The sequence below is a fragment of the Pristiophorus japonicus genome, unplaced genomic scaffold (genome assembly GCF_044704955.1).
Source record: "Pristiophorus japonicus isolate sPriJap1 unplaced genomic scaffold, sPriJap1.hap1 HAP1_SCAFFOLD_99, whole genome shotgun sequence".
Taxonomy (NCBI): Eukaryota; Metazoa; Chordata; class Chondrichthyes; family Pristiophoridae; genus Pristiophorus; species Pristiophorus japonicus.
Genome location: NW_027254919.1, coordinates 1632114 through 1651455, shown reverse-complemented (window position 1 = coordinate 1651455; position 19342 = coordinate 1632114). Strand labels below are relative to the sequence as shown.

The following is a 19342-nucleotide window of genomic DNA, read 5'->3' as shown; positions in this document are numbered from 1 at the left end:
GAAATGCATGGATTGCACTCAACAAAACGTTGCATTTTCTTTTCATGCCAAGCATTTTGCATGAATGCATTGCAATGCTAACACACGTTTTACCTGGCAAGACTGAAGTACAATCTGTGCTGAACAGTTTGAAACAGAAACAGCTATTTGAGAACCCATAGCCTCAACGGCATCTGTGTGATTTGCTCTGCATCGATAATTAACAGACCGTAAATAGGTGAAACTGACGCTGTGAATGCAAAAATATCAATCCAAAGTGTAATGTTGGAGTTGATTTTGTAGATTTTGAGGAATGTTTCAAATGGGCGACCGTAGTTGATTCCATGGTGAAATGGTGAGCACTCTGGACTCTAAACTCTAGCAATCCTGGTTCAAATCTCAGGGGAGCCTGAATGCTTGTTGTCCCAGCTGCTGGAAATTCAGGTCAAACAAGTAAAAAACTGCAGGTTTGCAGATTTGTTGCTTTTGACATTGATGCTTGATCTGCAAGTCGAGTTTTCAAATCGTGTGTTCAACCGGCAGTTCCCTGTTCCAATCAGCAGAGGAAAAATTAGTTTGCTGTTTCATGCTGCATAATGTGTGCTGAGATTATCTGTGCAATGTGCATTCCTCAGGATGAATAAATGCAACGCCTTTTGAAATGCATGCAGTACATGGTTTGCACTTAACAAAACGTTGCATTTTCTTTTCATGCCAAGCATCATGCATGAATGCATTGCAATGCCAACGCACGTTTTACCTGGCAAGACTGAAGTACAATCTGTGGTGAACAGTGTGAAACAGAAACAGATATTATGAGAAGCCATTGCCTCAACGGCATCTGTGTGAATTGCTCTGCATCGATAATTAACAGACCGTAAATCGGTGAAACTGACGCTGTGAATGCAAAAAGGACAATCCAAAGTGTAATGTTGGAATTGATTTGGCAGATTTTGAGAAAGCTTTCAAATGTTTTGGCATAGTTGGTTCCATGGTGTAATGGTGAGCACTCTGGACTCTGAATCCAGTGATCCGAGTTCAAATCTCGGTGGAACCTGAATGTTTGTTGTCCCAGCTGCTGAAAATTTGGACCAAGCATGTAAAAGGCTGCTGTTTGGCAGTTTTGTTGCCTTTGTCATTGATGCTTGATCTGCAAGTCGAGTTTTCAAATCGTGTGTTCAACCGGCAGTGAGCTGTTCCAATCAGCAGAGTAGAAATTAGTTTGTTGTTTAATGCTGCCTTTGCCTGCACAATGTGTGCTGAGATTATCTGTGCAATATGCACTCCGCAGCATGAATAAACGCAATGCCTTTTGAAATGCATGGATTGCACTCAACAAAACGTTGCATTTTCTTTTCATGCCAAGCATTTTGCATGAATGCATTGCAATGCTAACACACGTTTTAGCTGGCAAGACTGAAGTACAATCTGTGCTGAACAGTTTGAAACAGAAACAGCTATTTGAGAACCCATAGCCTCAACGGCATCTGTGTGAATTGCTCTGCATCGATAATTAACAGACCGTAAATAGGTGAAACTGACACTGTGAATGCAAAAATATCAATCCAAAGTGTAATGTTGGAGTTGATTTTGTAGATTTTGAGGAATGTTTCAAATGGGCGACCGTAGTTAATTCCATGGTGAAATGGTGAGCACTCTGGACTCTAAACTCTAGCAATCCTGGTTCAAATCTCAGGGGAGCCTGAATGCTTGTTGTCCCAGCTGCTGGAAATTCAGGTCAAACAAGTAAAAAACTGCAGGTTTGCAGTTTTGTTGCCTTTGACATTGATGCTTGATCTGCAAGTCGAGTTTTCAAATCGTGTGTTCAACCGGCAGTTCCCTGTTCCAATCAGCAGAGGAAAAATTAGTTTGCTGTTTCATGCTGCATAATGTGTGCTGAGATTATCTGTGCAATAGGCATTCCTCAGGATGAATAAATGCAACGCCTTTTGAAATGCATGCAGTACATGGTTTGCACTCAACAAAACGTTGCATTTTCTTTTCATGCCAAGCATTATGCATGAATGCATTGCAATGCCAACGCACATTTTACCTGGCAAGACTGAAGTACAATCTGTGCTGAACAGTGTGAAACAGAAACAGATATTATGAGAAGCCATTGCCTCAACGGCATCTGTGTGAATTGCTCTGCATCGATAATTAACAGACCGTAAATCGGTGAAACTGACGCTGTGAATGCAAAAAGGACAATCCAAAGTGTAATGTTGGAATTGATTTGGCAGATTTTGAGAAAGCTTTTAAATGTTTTGGCATAGTTGGTTCCATGGTGTAATGGTGAGCACTCTGGACTCTGAATCCAGCGATCCGAGTTCAAATCTCGGTGGAACCTGAATGTTTGTTGTCCCAGCTGCTGAAAATTTGGACCAAGCATGTAGAAGGCTGCTGTTTGGCAGTTTTGTTGCCTTTGTCATTGATGCTTGATCTGCAAGTCGAGTTTTCAAATCGTGTGTTCAACCGGCAGTTCCCTGTTGCAATCAGCAGAGGAAAAATTAGTTTGCTGTTTCATGCTGCATAATGTGTGCTGAGATTATCTGTGCAATATGCATTCCTCAGGATGAATAAATGCAACGCCTTTTGAAATGCATGCAGTACATGGTTTGCACTCAACAAAACGTTGCATTTTCTTTTCATGCCAAGCATCATGCATGAATGCATTGCAATGCCAACGCACGTTTTACCTGGCAAGACTGAAGTACAATCTGTGGTGAACAGTGTGAAACAGAAACAGATATTATGAGAAGCCATTGCCTCAACGGCATCTGTGTGAATTGCTCTGCATCGATAATTAACAGACCGTAAATCGGTGAAACTGACGCTGTGAATGCAAAAAGGACAATCCAAAGTGTAATGTTGGAATTGATTTGGCAGATTTTGAGAAAGCTTTCAAATGTTTTGGCATAGTTGGTTCCATGGTGTAATGGTGAGCACTCTGGACTCTGAATCCAGAGATCCGAGTTCAAATCTCAGTAGAACCTGAATGTTTGTTGTCCCAGCTGCTGAAAATTTGGACCAAGCATGTAAAAGGCTGCTGTTTGGCAGTTTTGTTGCCTTTGTCATTGATGCTTGATCTGCAAGTCGAGTTTTCAAATCGTGTGTTCAACCGGCAGTTACCTGTTCCAATCAGCAGAGTAGAAATTAGTTTGTTGTTTAATGCTGCCTTTGCCTGCACAATGTGTGCTGAGATTATCTGTGCAATATGCACTCCGCAGCATGAATAAACGCAATGCCTTTTGAAATGCATGGATTGCACTCAACAAAACGTTGCATTTTCTTTTCATGCCAAGCATTTTGCATGAATGCATTGCAATGCTAACACACGTTTTAGCTGGCAAGACTGAAGTACAATCTGTGCTGAACAGTTTGAAACAGAAACAGCTATTTGAGAACCCATAGCCTCAACGGCATCTGTGTGAATTGCTCTGCATCGATAATTAACAGACCGTAAATAGGTGAAACTGACGCTGTGAATGCAAAAATATCAATCCAAAGTGTAATGTTGGAGTTGATTTTGTAGATTTTGAGGAATGTTTCAAATGGGCGACCGTAGTTAATTCCATGGTGAAATGGTGAGCACTCTGGACTCTAAACTCTAGCAATCCTGGTTCAAATCTCAGGGGAGCCTGAATGCTTGTTGTCCCAGCTGCTGGAAATTCAGGTCAAACAAGTAAAAAACTGCAGGTTTGCAGTTTTGTTGCCTTTGACATTGATGCTTGATCTGCAAGTCGAGTTTTCAAATCGTGTGTTCAACCGGCAGTTCCCTGTTCCAATCAGCAGAGGAAAAATTAGTTTGCTGTTTCATGCTGCATAATGTGTGCTGAGATTATCTGTGCAATAGGCATTCCTCAGGATGAATAAATGAAACGCCTTTTGAAATGCATGCAGTACATGGTTTGCACTCAACAAAACGTTGCATTTTCTTTTCATGCCAAGCATTATGCATGAATGCATTGCAATGCCAACGCACGTTTTACCTGGCAAGACTGAAGTACAATCTGTGCTGAACAGTGTGAAACAGAAACAGATATTATGAGAAGCCATTGCCTCAACGGCATCTGTGTGAATTGCTCTGCATCGATAATTAACAGACCGTAAATCGGTGAAACTGACGCTGTGAATGCAAAAAGGACAATCCAAAGTGTAATGTTGGAATTGATTTGGCAGATTTTGAGAAAGCTTTCAAATGTTTTGGCATAGTTGGTTCCATGGTGTAATGGTGAGCACTCTGGACTCTGAATCCAGCGATCCGAGTTCAAATCTTGGTGGAACCTGAATGTTTGTTGTCCCAGCTGCTGAAAATTTGGACCAAGCATGTAGAAGGCTGCTGTTTGGCAGTTTTGTTGCCTTTGTCATTGATGCTTGATCTGCAAGTCGAGTTTTCAAATCGTGTGTTCAACCGGCAGTTACCTGTTCCAATCAGCAGAGTAGAAATTAGTTTGCTGTTTCATGCTGCATAATGTGTGCTGAGATTATCTGTGCAATATGCATTCTTCAGGATGAATAAATGCAATGCCTTTTGAAATGCATGCAGTACATGGTTTGCACTCAACAAAACGTTGCATTTTCTTTTCATGCCAAGCATTTTGCATGAATGCATTGCAATGCCAACGCACGTTTTACCTGCCAAGACTGAAGTACAATCTGTGCTGAACAGTGTGAAACAGAAACAGATATTATGAGAAGCCATTGCCTCAACGGCATCTGTGTGAATTGCTCTGCATCGATAATTAACAGACCGTAAATCGGTGAAACTGACGCTGTGATTGCAAAAAGGACAATCCAAAGTGTAATGTTGGAATTGATTTGGCAGATTTTGAGAAAGCTTTCAAATGTTTTGGCATAGTTGGTTCCATGGTGTAATGGTGAGCACTCTGGACTCTAAACTCCAGCGATCCTTGTTCAAATCTCAGGGGAGCCGGAATGTTTGTTGTCCCAGCTGCTGAAAATTTGGACCAAGCATGTAGAAGGCTGCTGTTTGGCAGTTTTGTTGCCTTTGTCATTGATGCTTGATCTGCAAGTCGAGTTTTCAAATCGTGTGTTCAACCGGCAGTTACCTGTTCCAATCAGCAGAGTAGAAATTAGTTTGTTGTTTAATGCTGCCTTTGCCTGCACAATGTGTGCTGAGATTATCTGTGCAATATGCACTCCGCAGCATGAATAAACGCAATGCCTTTTGAAATGCATGGATTGCACTCAACAAAACGTTGCATTTTCTTTACATGCCAAGCATTTTGCATGAATGCATTGCAATGCTAACACACGTTTTACCTGGCAAGACTGAAGTACAATCTGTGCTGAACAGTTTTAAACAGAAACAGCTATTTGAGAACCCATAGCCTCAACGGCATCTGTGTGAATTGCTCTGCATCGATAATTAACAGACCGTAAATAGGTGAAACTGACGCTGTGAATGCAAAAATATCAATCCAAAGTGTAATGTTGGAGTTGATTTTGTAGATTTTGAGGAATGTTTCAAATGGAAGACCATTGTTGATTCCATGGTGAAATGGTGAGCACTCTGGACTCTAAACTCTAGCAATCCTGGTTCAAATCTCAGGGTAGCCTGAATGGCTGTTGTCCCAGCTGCTGGAAATTCAGGTCAAACAAGTAAAAAACTGCAGGTTTGCAGTTTTGTTGCCTTTGACATTGATGCTTGATCTGCAAGTCGAGTTTTCAAATCGTGTGTTCAACCGGCAGTTCCCTGTTCCAATCAGCAGAGGAAAAATTAGTTTGCTGTTTCATGCTGCATAATGTGTGCTGAGATTATCTGTGCAATAGGCATTCCTCAGGATGAATAAATGCAACGCCTTTTGAAATGCATGCAGTACATGGTTTGCACTCAACAAAACGTTGCATTTTCTTTTCATGCCAAGCATTATGCATGAATGCATTGCAATGCCAACGCACGTTTTACCTGGCAAGACTGAAGTACAATCTGTGCTGAACAGTGTGAAACAGAAACAGATATTATGAGAAGCCATTGCCTCAACGGCATCTGTGTGAATTGCTCTGCATCGATAATTAACAGACCGTTAATCGGTGAAACTGACGCTGTGAATGCAAAAAGGACAATCCAAAGTGTAATGTTGGAATTGATTTGGCAGATTTTGAGAAAGCTTTCAAATGTTTTGGCATAGTTGGTTCCATGGTGTAATGGTGAGCACTCTGGACTCTGAATCCAGCGATCAGAGTTCAAATCTTGGTGGAACCTGAATGTTTGTTGTCCCAGCTGCTGAAAATTTGGACCAAGCATGTAGAAGGCTGCTGTTTGGCAGTTTTGTTGCCTTTGTCATTGATGCTTGATCTGCAAGTCGAGTTTTCAAATCGTGTGTTCAACCGGCAGTTACCTGTTCCAATCAGCAGAGTAGAAATTAGTTTGCTGTTTAATGCTGCCTTTGCCTGCACAATGTGTGCTGAGATTATCTGTGCAATATGCACTCCGCAGCATGAATAAATGCAATGCCTTTTGAAATGCATGGATTGCACTCAACAAAACATTGCATTTTCTTTTCATGCCAAGCATTTTGCATGAATGCATTGCAATGCTAACACACGTTTTACCTGGCAAGACTGAAGTACAATCTGTGCTGAACAGTTTGAAACAGAAACAGCTATTTGAGAACCCATAGCCTCAACGGCATCTGTGTGAATTGCTCTGCATCGATAATTAACAGACCGTAAATAGGTGAAACTGACGCTGTGAATGCAAAAATATCAATCCAAAGTGTAATGTTGGAGTTGATTTTGTAGATTTTGAGGAATGTTTCAAATGGGCGACCGCAGTTGATTTCATGGTGAAATGGTGATCACTCTGGACTCTAAACTCTAGCAATCCTGATTCAAATCTCAGGAGAGCCTGAATGCTTGTTGTCCCAGCTGCTGGAAATTCAGGTCAAGCAAGTAAAAAACTGCAGGTTTGCAGTTTTGTTGCCTTTGACATTGATGCTTGATCTGCAAGTCGAGTTTTCAAATCGTGTGTTCAACCGGCAGTTCCCTGTTCCAATCAGCAGAGGAAAAATTAGTTTGCTGTTTCATGCTGCATAATGTGTGCTGAGATTATCTGTGCAATATATTCCTCAGGATGAATAAATGCAACGCCTTTTGAAATGCATGCAGTACATGGTTTGCACTCAACAAAACGTTGCATTTTCTTTTCATGCCAAGCATTTTGCAGGAATGCATTGCAATGCCAACGCACGTTTTACCTGGCAAGACTGAAGTACAATCTGTGCTGAACAGTGTGAAACAGAAACAGATATTATGAGAAGCCATTGCCTCAACGGCATCTGTGTGAATTGCTCTGCATCGATAATTAACAGACCGTAAAGAGGTGAAACTGACGCTGTGAATGCAAAAAGGACAATCCAAAGTGTAATGTTGGAATTGATTTGGCAGATTTTGAGAAAGCTTTCAAATGTTTTGGCATAGTTGGTTCCATGGTGTAATGGTGAGCACTCTGGACTCTGAATTCAGCGATCCGAGTTCAAATCTCGGTGGAACCTGAATGTTTGTTGTCCCAGCTGCTGAAAATTTGGACCAAGCATGTAGAAGGCTGCTGTTTGGCAGTTTTGTTGCCTTTGTCATTGATGCTTGATCTGCAAGTCGAGTTTTCAAATCGTGTGTTCAACCAGCAGTTACCTGTTCCAATCAGCAGAGTAGAAATTAGTTTGCTGTTTAATGCTGCCTTTGCCTGCACAATGTGTGCTGAGATTATCTGTGCAATATGCACTCCGCAGCATGAATAAAGGCAATGCCTTTTGAAATGCATGGATTGCACTCAACAAAACGTTGCATTTTCTTTTCATGCCAAGCATTTTGCATGAATGCATTGCAATGCTAACACACGTTTTACCTGGCAAGACTGAAGTACAATCTGTGCTGAACAGTTTGAAACAGAAACAGCTATTTGAGAACCCATAGCCTCAACGGCATCTGTGTGAATTGCTCTGCATCGATAATTAACAGACCGTAAATCGGTGAAACTGACGCTGTGAATGCAAAAAGGACAATCCAAAGTGTAATGTTGGAATTGATTTGGCAGATTTTGAGAAAGCTTTCAAATGTTTTGGCATAGTTGGTTCCATGGTGTAATGGTGAGCACTCTGGACTCTGAATCCAGCGATCCGAGTTCAAATCTCGGTGGAACCTGAATGTTTGTTGTCCCAGCTGCTGAAAATTTGGACCAAGCATGTAGAAGGCTGCTGTTTGGCAGTTTTGTTGCCTTTGTCATTGATGCTTGATCTGCAAGTCGAGTTTTCAAATCGTGTGTTCAACCGGCAGTTCCCTGTTCCAATCAGCAGAGGAAAAATTAGTTTGCTGTTTCATGCTGCATAATGTGTGCTGAGATTATCTGTGCAATATATTCCTCAGGATGAAGAAATGCAACGACTTTTGAAATGCATGCAGTACATGGTTTGCACTCAACAAAACGTTGCATTTTCTTTTCATGCCAAGCATTTTGCAGGAATGCATTGCAATGCCAACGCACGTTTTACCTGGCAAGACTGAAGTACAATCTGTGGTGAACAGTGTGAAACAGAAACAGATATTATGAGAAGCCATTGCCTCAACGGCATCTGTGTGAATTGCTCTGCATCGATAATTAACAGACCGTAAATCGGTGAAACTGACGCTGTGAATGCAAAAAGGACAATCCAAAGTGTAATGTTGGAATTGATTTGGCAGATTTTGAGAAAGCTTTCAAATGTTTTGGCATAGTTGGTTCCATGGTGTAATGGTGAGCACTCTGGACTCTGAATCCAGCGATCCGAGTTCAAATCTCGGTAGAACCTGAATGTTTGTTGTCCCAGCTGCTGAAAATTTGGACCAAGCATGTAAAAGGCTGCTGTTTGGCAGTTTTGTTGCCTTTGTCATTGATGCTTGATCTGCAAGTCGAGTTTTCAAATCGTGTGTTCAACCGGCAGTTACCTGTTCCAATCAGCAGAGTAGAAATTAGTTTGTTGTTTAATGCTGCCTTTGCCTGCACAATGTGTGCTGAGATTATCTGTGCAATATGCACTCCGCAGCATGAATAAACGCAATGCCTTTTGAAATGCATGGATTGCACTCAACAAAACGTTGCATTTTCTTTTCATGCCAAGCATTTTGCATGAATGCATTGCAATGCTAACACACGTTTTAGCTGGCAAGACTGAAGTACAATCTGTGCTGAACAGTTTGAAACAGAAACAGCTATTTGAGAACCCATAGCCTCAACGGCATCTGTGTGAATTGCTCTGCATCGATAATTAACAGACCGTAAATAGGTGAAACTGACGCTGTGAATGCAAAAATATCAATCCAAAGTGTAATGTTGGAGTTGATTTTGTAGATTTTGAGGAATGTTTCAAATGGGCGACCGTAGTTAATTCCATGGTGAAATGGTGAGCACTCTGGACTCTAAACTCTAGCAATCCTGGTTCAAATCTCAGGGGAGCCTGAATGCTTGTTGTCCCAGCTGCTGGAAATTCAGGTCAAACAAGTAAAAAACTGCAGGTTTGCAGTTTTGTTGCCTTTGACATTGATGCTTGATCTGCAAGTCGAGTTTTCAAATCGTGTGTTCAACCGGCAGTTCCCTGTTCCAATCAGCAGAGGAAAAATTAGTTTGCTGTTTCATGCTGCATAATGTGTGCTGAGATTATCTGTGCAATAGGCATTCCTCAGGATGAATAAATGAAACGCCTTTTGAAATGCATGCAGTACATGGTTTGCACTCAACAAAACGTTGCATTTTCTTTTCATGCCAAGCATTATGCATGAATGCATTGCAATGCCAACGCACGTTTTACCTGGCAAGACTGAAGTACAATCTGTGCTGAACAGTGTGAAACAGAAACAGATATTATGAGAAGCCATTGCCTCAACGGCATCTGTGTGAATTGCTCTGCATCGATAATTAACAGACCGTAAATCGGTGAAACTGACGCTGTGAATGCAAAAAGGACAATCCAAAGTGTAATGTTGGAATTGATTTGGCAGATTTTGAGAAAGCTTTCAAATGTTTTGGCATAGTTGGTTCCATGGTGTAATGGTGAGCACTCTGGACTCTGAATCCAGCGATCCGAGTTCAAATCTTGGTGGAACCTGAATGTTTGTTGTCCCAGCTGCTGAAAATTTGGACCAAGCATGTAGAAGGCTGCTGTTTGGCAGTTTTGTTGCCTTTGTCATTGATGCTTGATCTGCAAGTCGAGTTTTCAAATCGTGTGTTCAACCGGCAGTTACCTGTTCCAATCAGCAGAGTAGAAATTAGTTTGCTGTTTCATGCTGCATAATGTGTGCTGAGATTATCTGTGCAATATGCATTCTTCAGGATGAATAAATGCAATGCCTTTTGAAATGCATGCAGTACATGGTTTGCACTCAACAAAACGTTGCATTTTCTTTTCATGCCAAGCATTTTGCATGAATGCATTGCAATGCCAACGCACGTTTTACCTGCCAAGACTGAAGTACAATCTGTGCTGAACAGTGTGAAACAGAAACAGATATTATGAGAAGCCATTGCCTCAACGGCATCTGTGTGAATTGCTCTGCATCGATAATTAACAGACCGTAAATCGGTGAAACTGACGCTGTGATTGCAAAAAGGACAATCCAAAGTGTAATGTTGGAATTGATTTGGCAGATTTTGAGAAAGCTTTCAAATGTTTTGGCATAGTTGGTTCCATGGTGTAATGGTGAGCACTCTGGACTCTAAACTCCAGCGATCCTTGTTCAAATCTCAGGGGAGCCGGAATGTTTGTTGTCCCAGCTGCTGAAAATTTGGACCAAGCATGTAGAAGGCTGCTGTTTGGCAGTTTTGTTGCCTTTGTCATTGATGCTTGATCTGCAAGTCGAGTTTTCAAATCGTGTGTTCAACCGGCAGTTACCTGTTCCAATCAGCAGAGTAGAAATTAGTTTGTTGTTTAATGCTGCCTTTGCCTGCACAATGTGTGCTGAGATTATCTGTGCAATATGCACTCCGCAGCATGAATAAACGCAATGCCTTTTGAAATGCATGGATTGCACTCAACAAAACGTTGCATTTTCTTTACATGCCAAGCATTTTGCATGAATGCATTGCAATGCTAACACACGTTTTACCTGGCAAGACTGAAGTACAATCTGTGCTGAACAGTTTTAAACAGAAACAGCTATTTGAGAACCCATAGCCTCAACGGCATCTGTGTGAATTGCTCTGCATCGATAATTAACAGACCGTAAATAGGTGAAACTGACGCTGTGAATGCAAAAATATCAATCCAAAGTGTAATGTTGGAGTTGATTTTGTAGATTTTGAGGAATGTTTCAAATGGAAGACCATTGTTGATTCCATGGTGAAATGGTGAGCACTCTGGACTCTAAACTCTAGCAATCCTGGTTCAAATCTCAGGGTAGCCTGAATGGCTGTTGTCCCAGCTGCTGGAAATTCAGGTCAAACAAGTAAAAAACTGCAGGTTTGCAGTTTTGTTGCCTTTGACATTGATGCTTGATCTGCAAGTCGAGTTTTCAAATCGTGTGTTCAACCGGCAGTTCCCTGTTCCAATCAGCAGAGGAAAAATTAGTTTGCTGTTTCATGCTGCATAATGTGTGCTGAGATTATCTGTGCAATAGGCATTCCTCAGGATGAATAAATGCAACGCCTTTTGAAATGCATGCAGTACATGGTTTGCACTCAACAAAACGTTGCATTTTCTTTTCATGCCAAGCATTATGCATGAATGCATTGCAATGCCAACGCACGTTTTACCTGGCAAGACTGAAGTACAATCTGTGCTGAACAGTGTGAAACAGAAACAGATATTATGAGAAGCCATTGCCTCAACGGCATCTGTGTGAATTGCTCTGCATCGATAATTAACAGACCGTTAATCGGTGAAACTGACGCTGTGAATGCAAAAAGGACAATCCAAAGTGTAATGTTGGAATTGATTTGGCAGATTTTGAGAAAGCTTTCAAATGTTCTGGCATAGTTGGTTCCATGGTGTAATGGTGAGCACTCTGGACTCTGAATCCAGCGATCAGAGTTCAAATCTTGGTGGAACCTGAATGTTTGTTGTCCCAGCTGCTGAAAATTTGGACCAAGCATGTAGAAGGCTGCTGTTTGGCAGTTTTGTTGCCTTTGTCATTGATGCTTGATCTGCAAGTCGAGTTTTCAAATCGTGTGTTCAACCGGCAGTTACCTGTTCCAATCAGCAGAGTAGAAATTAGTTTGCTGTTTAATGCTGCCTTTGCCTGCACAATGTGTGCTGAGATTATCTGTGCAATATGCACTCCGCAGCATGAATAAATGCAATGCCTTTTGAAATGCATGGATTGCACTCAACAAAACATTGCATTTTCTTTTCATGCCAAGCATTTTGCATGAATGCATTGCAATGCTAACACACGTTTTACCTGGCAAGACTGAAGTACAATCTGTGCTGAACAGTTTGAAACAGAAACAGCTATTTGAGAACCCATAGCCTCAACGGCATCTGTGTGAATTGCTCTGCATCGATAATTAACAGACCGTAAATAGGTGAAACTGACGCTGTGAATGCAAAAATATCAATCCAAAGTGTAATGTTGGAGTTGATTTTGTAGATTTTGAGGAATGTTTCAAATGGGCGACCGCAGTTGATTTCATGGTGAAATGGTGATCACTCTGGACTCTAAACTCTAGCAATCCTGATTCAAATCTCAGGAGAGCCTGAATGCTTGTTGTCCCAGCTGCTGGAAATTCAGGTCAAGCAAGTAAAAAACTGCAGGTTTGCAGTTTTGTTGCCTTTGACATTGATGCTTGATCTGCAAGTCGAGTTTTCAAATCGTGTGTTCAACCGGCAGTTCCCTGTTCCAATCAGCAGAGGAAAAATTAGTTTGCTGTTTCATGCTGCATAATGTGTGCTGAGATTATCTGTGCAATATATTCCTCAGGATGAATAAATGCAACGCCTTTTGAAATGCATGCAGTACATGGTTTGCACTCAACAAAACGTTGCATTTTCTTTTCATGCCAAGCATTTTGCAGGAATGCATTGCAATGCCAACGCACGTTTTACCTGGCAAGACTGAAGTACAATCTGTGCTGAACAGTGTGAAACAGAAACAGATATTATGAGAAGCCATTGCCTCAACGGCATCTGTGTGAATTGCTCTGCATCGATAATTAACAGACCGTAAAGAGGTGAAACTGACGCTGTGAATGCAAAAAGGACAATCCAAAGTGTAATGTTGGAATTGATTTGGCAGATTTTGAGAAAGCTTTCAAATGTTTTGGCATAGTTGGTTCCATGGTGTAATGGTGAGCACTCTGGACTCTGAATTCAGCGATCCGAGTTCAAATCTCGGTGGAACCTGAATGTTTGTTGTCCCAGCTGCTGAAAATTTGGACCAAGCATGTAGAAGGCTGCTGTTTGGCAGTTTTGTTGCCTTTGTCATTGATGCTTGATCTGCAAGTCGAGTTTTCAAATCGTGTGTTCAACCAGCAGTTACCTGTTCCAATCAGCAGAGTAGAAATTAGTTTGCTGTTTAATGCTGCCTTTGCCTGCACAATGTGTGCTGAGATTATCTGTGCAATATGCACTCCGCAGCATGAATAAAGGCAATGCCTTTTGAAATGCATGGATTGCACTCAACAAAACGTTGCATTTTCTTTTCATGCCAAGCATTTTGCATGAATGCATTGCAATGCTAACACACGTTTTACCTGGCAAGACTGAAGTACAATCTGTGCTGAACAGTTTGAAACAGAAACAGCTATTTGAGAACCCATAGCCTCAACGGCATCTGTGTGAATTGCTCTGCATCGATAATTAACAGACCGTAAATCGGTGAAACTGACGCTGTGAATGCAAAAAGGACAATCCAAAGTGTAATGTTGGAATTGATTTGGCAGATTTTGAGAAAGCTTTCAAATGTTTTGGCATAGTTGGTTCCATGGTGTAATGGTGAGCACTCTGGACTCTGAATCCAGCGATCCGAGTTCAAATCTCGGTGGAACCTGAATGTTTGTTGTCCCAGCTGCTGAAAATTTGGACCAAGCATGTAGAAGGCTGCTGTTTGGCAGTTTTGTTGCCTTTGTCATTGATGCTTGATCTGCAAGTCGAGTTTTCAAATCGTGTGTTCAACCGGCAGTTCCCTGTTCCAATCAGCAGAGGAAAAATTAGTTTGCTGTTTCATGCTGCATAATGTGTGCTGAGATTATCTGTGCAATATATTCCTCAGGATGAAGAAATGCAACGACTTTTGAAATGCATGCAGTACATGGTTTGCACTCAACAAAACGTTGCATTTTCTTTTCATGCCAAGCATTTTGCAGGAATGCATTGCAATGCCAACGCACGTTTTACCTGGCAAGACTGAAGTACAATCTGTGGTGAACAGTGTGAAACAGAAACAGATATTATGAGAAGCCATTGCCTCAACGGCATCTGTGTGAATTGCTCTGCATCGATAATTAACAGACCGTAAATCGGTGAAACTGACGCTGTGAATGCAAAAAGGACAATCCAAAGTGTAATGTTGGAATTGATTTGGCAGATTTTGAGAAAGCTTTCAAATGTTTTGGCATAGTTGGTTCCATGGTGTAATGGTGAGCACTCTGGAATCTGAATCCAGCGATCCGAGTTCAAATCTCGGTGGAACCTGAATGTTTGTTGTCCCAGCTGCTGAAAATTTGGACCAAGCATGTAGAAGGCTGCTGTTTGGCAGTTTTGTTGCCTTTGTCATTGATGCTTGATCTGCAAGTCGAGTTTTCAAATCGTGTGTTCAACCGGCAGTGAGCTGTTCCAATCAGCAGAGTAGAAATTAGTTTGTTGTTTAATGCTGCCTTTGCCTGCACAATGTGTGCTGAGATTATCTGTGCAATATGCACTCCGCAGCATGAATAAACGCAATGCCTTTTGAAATGCATGGATTGCACTCAACAAAACGTTGCATTTTCTTTTCATGCCAAGCATTTTGCATGAATGCATTGCAATGCTAACACACGTTTTAGCTGGCAAGACTGAAGTACAATCTGTGCTGAACAGTTTGAAACAGAAACAGCTATTTGAGAACCCATAGCCTCAACGGCATCTGTGTGAATTGCTCTGCATCGATAATTAACAGACCGTAAATAGGTGAAACTGACGCTGTGAATGCAAAAATATCAATCCAAAGTGTAATGTTGGAGTTGATTTTATAGATTTTGAGGAATGTTTCAAATGGGCGACCGTAGTTAATTCCATGGTGAAATGGTGAGCACTCTGGACTCTAAACTCTAGCAATCCTGGTTCAAATCTCAGGGGAGCCTGAATGCTTGTTGTCCCAGCTGCTGGAAATTCAGGTCAAACAAGTAAAAAACTGCAGGTTTGCAGTTTTGTTGCCTTTGACATTGATGCTTGATCTGCAAGTCGAGTTTTCAAATCGTGTGTTCAACCGGCAGTTCCCTGTTCCAATCAGCAGAGGAAAAATTAGTTTGCTGTTTCATGCTGCATAATGTGTGCTGAGATTATCTGTGCAATAGGCATTCCTCAGGATGAATAAATGAAACGCCTTTTGAAATGCATGCAGTACATGGTTTGCACTCAACAAAACGTTGCATTTTCTTTTCATGCCAAGCATTATGCATGAATGCATTGCAATGCCAACGCACGTTTTACCTGGCAAGACTGAAGTACAATCTGTGCTGAACAGTGTGAAACAGAAACAGATATTATGAGAAGCCATTGCCTCAACGGCATCTGTGTGAATTGCTCTGCATCGATAATTAACAGACCGTAAATCGGTGAAACTGACGCTGTGAATGCAAAAAGGACAATCCAAAGTGTAATGTTGGAATTGATTTGGCAGATTTTGAGAAAGCTTTCAAATGTTTTGGCATAGTTGGTTCCATGGTGTAATGGTGAGCACTCTGGACTCTGAATCCAGCGATCCGAGTTCAAATCTCGGTGGAACCTGAATGTTTGTTGTCCCAGCTGCTGAAAATTTGGACCAAGCATGTAGAAGGCTGCTGTTTGGCAGTTTTGTTGCCTTTGTCATTGATGCTTGATCTGCAAGTCGAGTTTTCAAATCGTGTGTTCAACCGGCAGTTCCCTGTTCCAATCAGCAGAGGAAAAATTAGTTTGCTGTTTCATGCTGCATAATGTGTGCTGAGATTATCTGTGCAATATATTCCTCAGGATGAAGAAATGCAACGACTTTTGAAATGCATGCAGTACATGGTTTGCACTCAACAAAACGTTGCATTTTCTTTTCATGCCAAGCATTTTGCAGGAATGCATTGCAATGCCAACGCACGTTTTACCTGGCAAGACTGAAGTACAATCTGTGGTGAACAGTGTGAAACAGAAACAGATATTATGAGAAGCCATTGCCTCAACGGCATCTGTGTGAATTGCTCTGCATCGATAATTAACAGACCGTAAATCGGTGAAACTGACGCTGTGAATGCAAAAAGGACAATCCAAAGTGTAATGTTGGAATTGATTTGGCAGATTTTGAGAAAGCTTTCAAATGTTTTGGCATAGTTGGTTCCATGGTGTAATGGTGAGCACTCTGGACTCTAAACTCCAGCGATCCTTGTTTAAATCTCAGGGGAGCCGGAATGTTTGTTGTCCCAGCTGCTGAAAATTTGGACCAAGCATGTAGAAGGCTGCTGTTTGGCAGTTTTGTTGCCTTTGTCATTGATGCTTGATCTGCAAGTCGAGTTTTCAAATCGTGTGTTCAACCGGCAGTTACCTGTTCCAATCAGCAGAGTAGAAATTAGTTTGTTGTTTAATGCTGCCTTTGCCTGCACAATGTGTGCTGAGATTATCTGTGCAATATGCACTCCGCAGCATGAATAAACGCAATGCCTTTTGAAATGCATGGATTGCACTCAACAAAACGTTGCATTTTCTTTACATGCCAAGCATTTTGCATGAATGCATTGCAATGCTAACACACGTTTTACCTGGCAAGACTGAAGTACAATCTGTGCTGAACAGTTTGAAACAGAAACAGCTATTTGAGAACCCATAGCCTCAACGGCATCTGTGTGAATTGCTCTGCATCGATAATTAACAGACCGTAAATAGGTGAAACTGACGCTGTGAATGCAAAAATATCAATCCAAAGTGTAATGTTGGAGTTGATTTTGTAGATTTTGAGGAATGTTTCAAACGGAAGACCATTGTTGATTCCATGGTGAAATGGTGAGCACTCTGGACTCTAAACTCTAGCAATCCTGGTTCAAATCTCAGGGTAGCCTGAATGGCTGTTGTCCCAGCTGCTGGAAATTCAGGTCAAACAAGTAAAAAACTGCAGGTTTGCAGTTTTGTTGCCTTTGACATTGATGCTTGATCTGCAAGTCGAGTTTTCAAATCGTGTGTTCAACCGGCAGTTCCCTGTTCCAATCAGCAGAGGAAAAATTAGTTTGCTGTTTCATGCTGCATAATGTGTGCTGAGATTATCTGTGCAATATATTCCTCAGGATGAATAAATGCAACGCCTTTTGAAATGCATGCAGTACATGGTTTGCACTCAACAAAACGTTGCATTTTCTTTTCATGCCAAGCATTTTGCAGGAATGCATTGCAATGCCAACACACGTTTTACCTGGCAAGACTGAAGTACAATCTGTGCTGAACAGTTTGAAACAGAAACAGCTATTTGAGAACCCATAGCCTCAACGGCATCTGTGTGAATTGCTCTGCATCGATAATTAACAGACCGTAAATCGGTGAAACTGACGCTGTGAATGCAAAAAGGACAATCCAAAGTGTAATGTTGGAATTGATTTGGCAGATTTTGAGAAAGCTTTCAAACGTTTTGGCATAGTTAGTTCCATGGTGTAATGGTGAGCACTCTGGACTCTGAATCCAGCGATCCGAGATCAAATCTCGGTGGAACCTGAATGTTTGTTGTCCCAGCTGCTGAAAATTTGGACCAAGCATGTAGAAGGCTGCTGTTTGGCAGTTTTGTTGCCTTTGTCATTGATGCTTGATCTGCAAGTCGAGTTTTCAAATCGTGTGTTCAACCGGCAGTTCCCTGTTCCAATCAGCAGAGGAAAAATTAGTTTGCTGTTTCATGCTGCATAATGTGTGCTGAGATTATCTGTGCAATATATTCCTCAGGATGAAGAAATGCAACGACTTTTGAAATGCATGCAGTACATGGTTTGCACTCAACAAAACGTTGCATTTTCTTTTCATGCCAAGCATTTTGCAGGAATGCATTGCAATGCCAACGCACGTTTTACCTGGCAAGACTGAAGTACAATCTGTGGTGAACAGTGTGAAACAGAAACAGATATTATGAGAAGCCATTGCCTCAACGGCATCTGTGTGAATTGCTCTGCATCGATAATTAACAGACCGTAAATCGGTGAAACTGACGCTGTGAATGCAAAAAGGACAATCCAAAGTGTAATGTTGGAATTGATTTGGCAGATTTTGAGAAAGCTTTCAAATGTTTTGGCATAGTTGGTTCCATGGTGTAATGTTGAGCACTCTGGACTCTGAATCCAGCGATCCGAGTTCAAATCTCGGTGGAACCTGAATGTTTGTTGTCCCAGCTGCTGAAAATTTGGACCAAGCATGTAGAAGGCTGCTGTTTGGCAGTTTTGTTGCCTTTGTCATTGATGCTTGATCTGCAAGTCGAGTTTTCAAATCGTGTGTTCAACCGGCAGTGAGCTGTTCCAATCAGCAGAGTAGAAATTAGTTTGTTGTTTAATGCTGCCTTTGCCTGCACAATGTGTGCTGAGATTATCTGTGCAATATGCACTCCGCAGCATGAATAAACGCAATGCCTTTTGAAATGCATGGATTGCACTCAACAAAACGTTGCATTTTCTTTTCATGCCAAGCATTTTGCATGAATGCATTGCAATGCTAACACACGTTTTAGCTGGCAAGACTGAAGTACAATCTGTGCTGAACAGTTTGAAACAGAAGCAGCTATTTGAGAACCCATAGCCTCAACGGCATCTGTGTGAATTGCTCTGCATCGATAATTAACAGACCGTAAATAGGTGAAACTGACGCTGTGAATGCAAAAATATCAATCCAAAGTGTAATGTTGGAGTTGATTTTGTAGATTTTGAGGAATGTTTCAAATGGGCGACCGTAGTTAATTCCATGGTGAAATGGTGAGCACTCTGGACTCTAAACTCTAGCAATCCTGGTTCAAATCTCAGGGGAGCCTGAATGCTTGTTGTCCCAGCTGCTGGAAATTCAGGTCAAACAAGTAAAAAACTGCAGGTTTGCAGTTTTGTTGCCTTTGACATTGATGCTTGATCTGCAAGTCGAGTTTTCAAATCGTGTGTTCAACCGGCAGTTCCCTGTTCCAATCAGCAGAGGAAAAATTAGTTTGCTGTTTCATGCTGCATAATGTGTGCTGAGATTATCTGTGCAATAGGCATTCC

General features: G+C 41.5%; 16 non-coding genes across 16 annotated transcripts; all 16 read left to right on the top strand.

Annotated features, from left to right (window-relative positions):
- Positions 1 to 964: 964 nt before the first annotated feature.
- On the top strand, positions 965 to 1036 carry trnaq-cug (transfer RNA glutamine (anticodon CUG)). Its single transcript has one exon. It is a non-coding gene; the product is annotated as a tRNA-Gln (tRNA).
- Positions 1037 to 2257: 1221 nt separating this feature from the next.
- On the top strand, positions 2258 to 2329 carry trnaq-cug (transfer RNA glutamine (anticodon CUG)). The gene has a single exon. It is a non-coding gene; the product is annotated as a tRNA-Gln (tRNA).
- Positions 2330 to 2903: 574 nt separating this feature from the next.
- On the top strand, positions 2904 to 2975 carry trnaq-cug (transfer RNA glutamine (anticodon CUG)). Its single transcript has one exon. It is a non-coding gene; the product is annotated as a tRNA-Gln (tRNA).
- Positions 2976 to 4196: 1221 nt separating this feature from the next.
- trnaq-cug (transfer RNA glutamine (anticodon CUG)) lies at positions 4197 to 4268 on the top strand. The gene has a single exon. It is a non-coding gene; the product is annotated as a tRNA-Gln (tRNA).
- A 1868-nt stretch (positions 4269 to 6136) lies between these two features.
- On the top strand, positions 6137 to 6208 carry trnaq-cug (transfer RNA glutamine (anticodon CUG)). Its single transcript has one exon. It is a non-coding gene; the product is annotated as a tRNA-Gln (tRNA).
- A 1219-nt stretch (positions 6209 to 7427) lies between these two features.
- On the top strand, positions 7428 to 7499 carry trnaq-cug (transfer RNA glutamine (anticodon CUG)). The gene has a single exon. It is a non-coding gene; the product is annotated as a tRNA-Gln (tRNA).
- Positions 7500 to 8073: 574 nt separating this feature from the next.
- Positions 8074 to 8145, top strand: trnaq-cug (transfer RNA glutamine (anticodon CUG)). Its single transcript has one exon. It is a non-coding gene; the product is annotated as a tRNA-Gln (tRNA).
- A 572-nt stretch (positions 8146 to 8717) lies between these two features.
- On the top strand, positions 8718 to 8789 carry trnaq-cug (transfer RNA glutamine (anticodon CUG)). Its single transcript has one exon. It is a non-coding gene; the product is annotated as a tRNA-Gln (tRNA).
- A 1221-nt stretch (positions 8790 to 10010) lies between these two features.
- On the top strand, positions 10011 to 10082 carry trnaq-cug (transfer RNA glutamine (anticodon CUG)). The gene has a single exon. It is a non-coding gene; the product is annotated as a tRNA-Gln (tRNA).
- Positions 10083 to 11950: 1868 nt separating this feature from the next.
- Positions 11951 to 12022, top strand: trnaq-cug (transfer RNA glutamine (anticodon CUG)). The gene has a single exon. It is a non-coding gene; the product is annotated as a tRNA-Gln (tRNA).
- A 1219-nt stretch (positions 12023 to 13241) lies between these two features.
- trnaq-cug (transfer RNA glutamine (anticodon CUG)) lies at positions 13242 to 13313 on the top strand. The gene has a single exon. It is a non-coding gene; the product is annotated as a tRNA-Gln (tRNA).
- A 574-nt stretch (positions 13314 to 13887) lies between these two features.
- trnaq-cug (transfer RNA glutamine (anticodon CUG)) lies at positions 13888 to 13959 on the top strand. Its single transcript has one exon. It is a non-coding gene; the product is annotated as a tRNA-Gln (tRNA).
- Positions 13960 to 14531: 572 nt separating this feature from the next.
- trnaq-cug (transfer RNA glutamine (anticodon CUG)) lies at positions 14532 to 14603 on the top strand. Its single transcript has one exon. It is a non-coding gene; the product is annotated as a tRNA-Gln (tRNA).
- A 1221-nt stretch (positions 14604 to 15824) lies between these two features.
- On the top strand, positions 15825 to 15896 carry trnaq-cug (transfer RNA glutamine (anticodon CUG)). The gene has a single exon. It is a non-coding gene; the product is annotated as a tRNA-Gln (tRNA).
- Positions 15897 to 17759: 1863 nt separating this feature from the next.
- On the top strand, positions 17760 to 17831 carry trnaq-cug (transfer RNA glutamine (anticodon CUG)). The gene has a single exon. It is a non-coding gene; the product is annotated as a tRNA-Gln (tRNA).
- Positions 17832 to 18403: 572 nt separating this feature from the next.
- trnaq-cug (transfer RNA glutamine (anticodon CUG)) lies at positions 18404 to 18475 on the top strand. Its single transcript has one exon. It is a non-coding gene; the product is annotated as a tRNA-Gln (tRNA).
- The last annotated feature ends 867 nt before the right edge of the window (positions 18476 to 19342 follow it).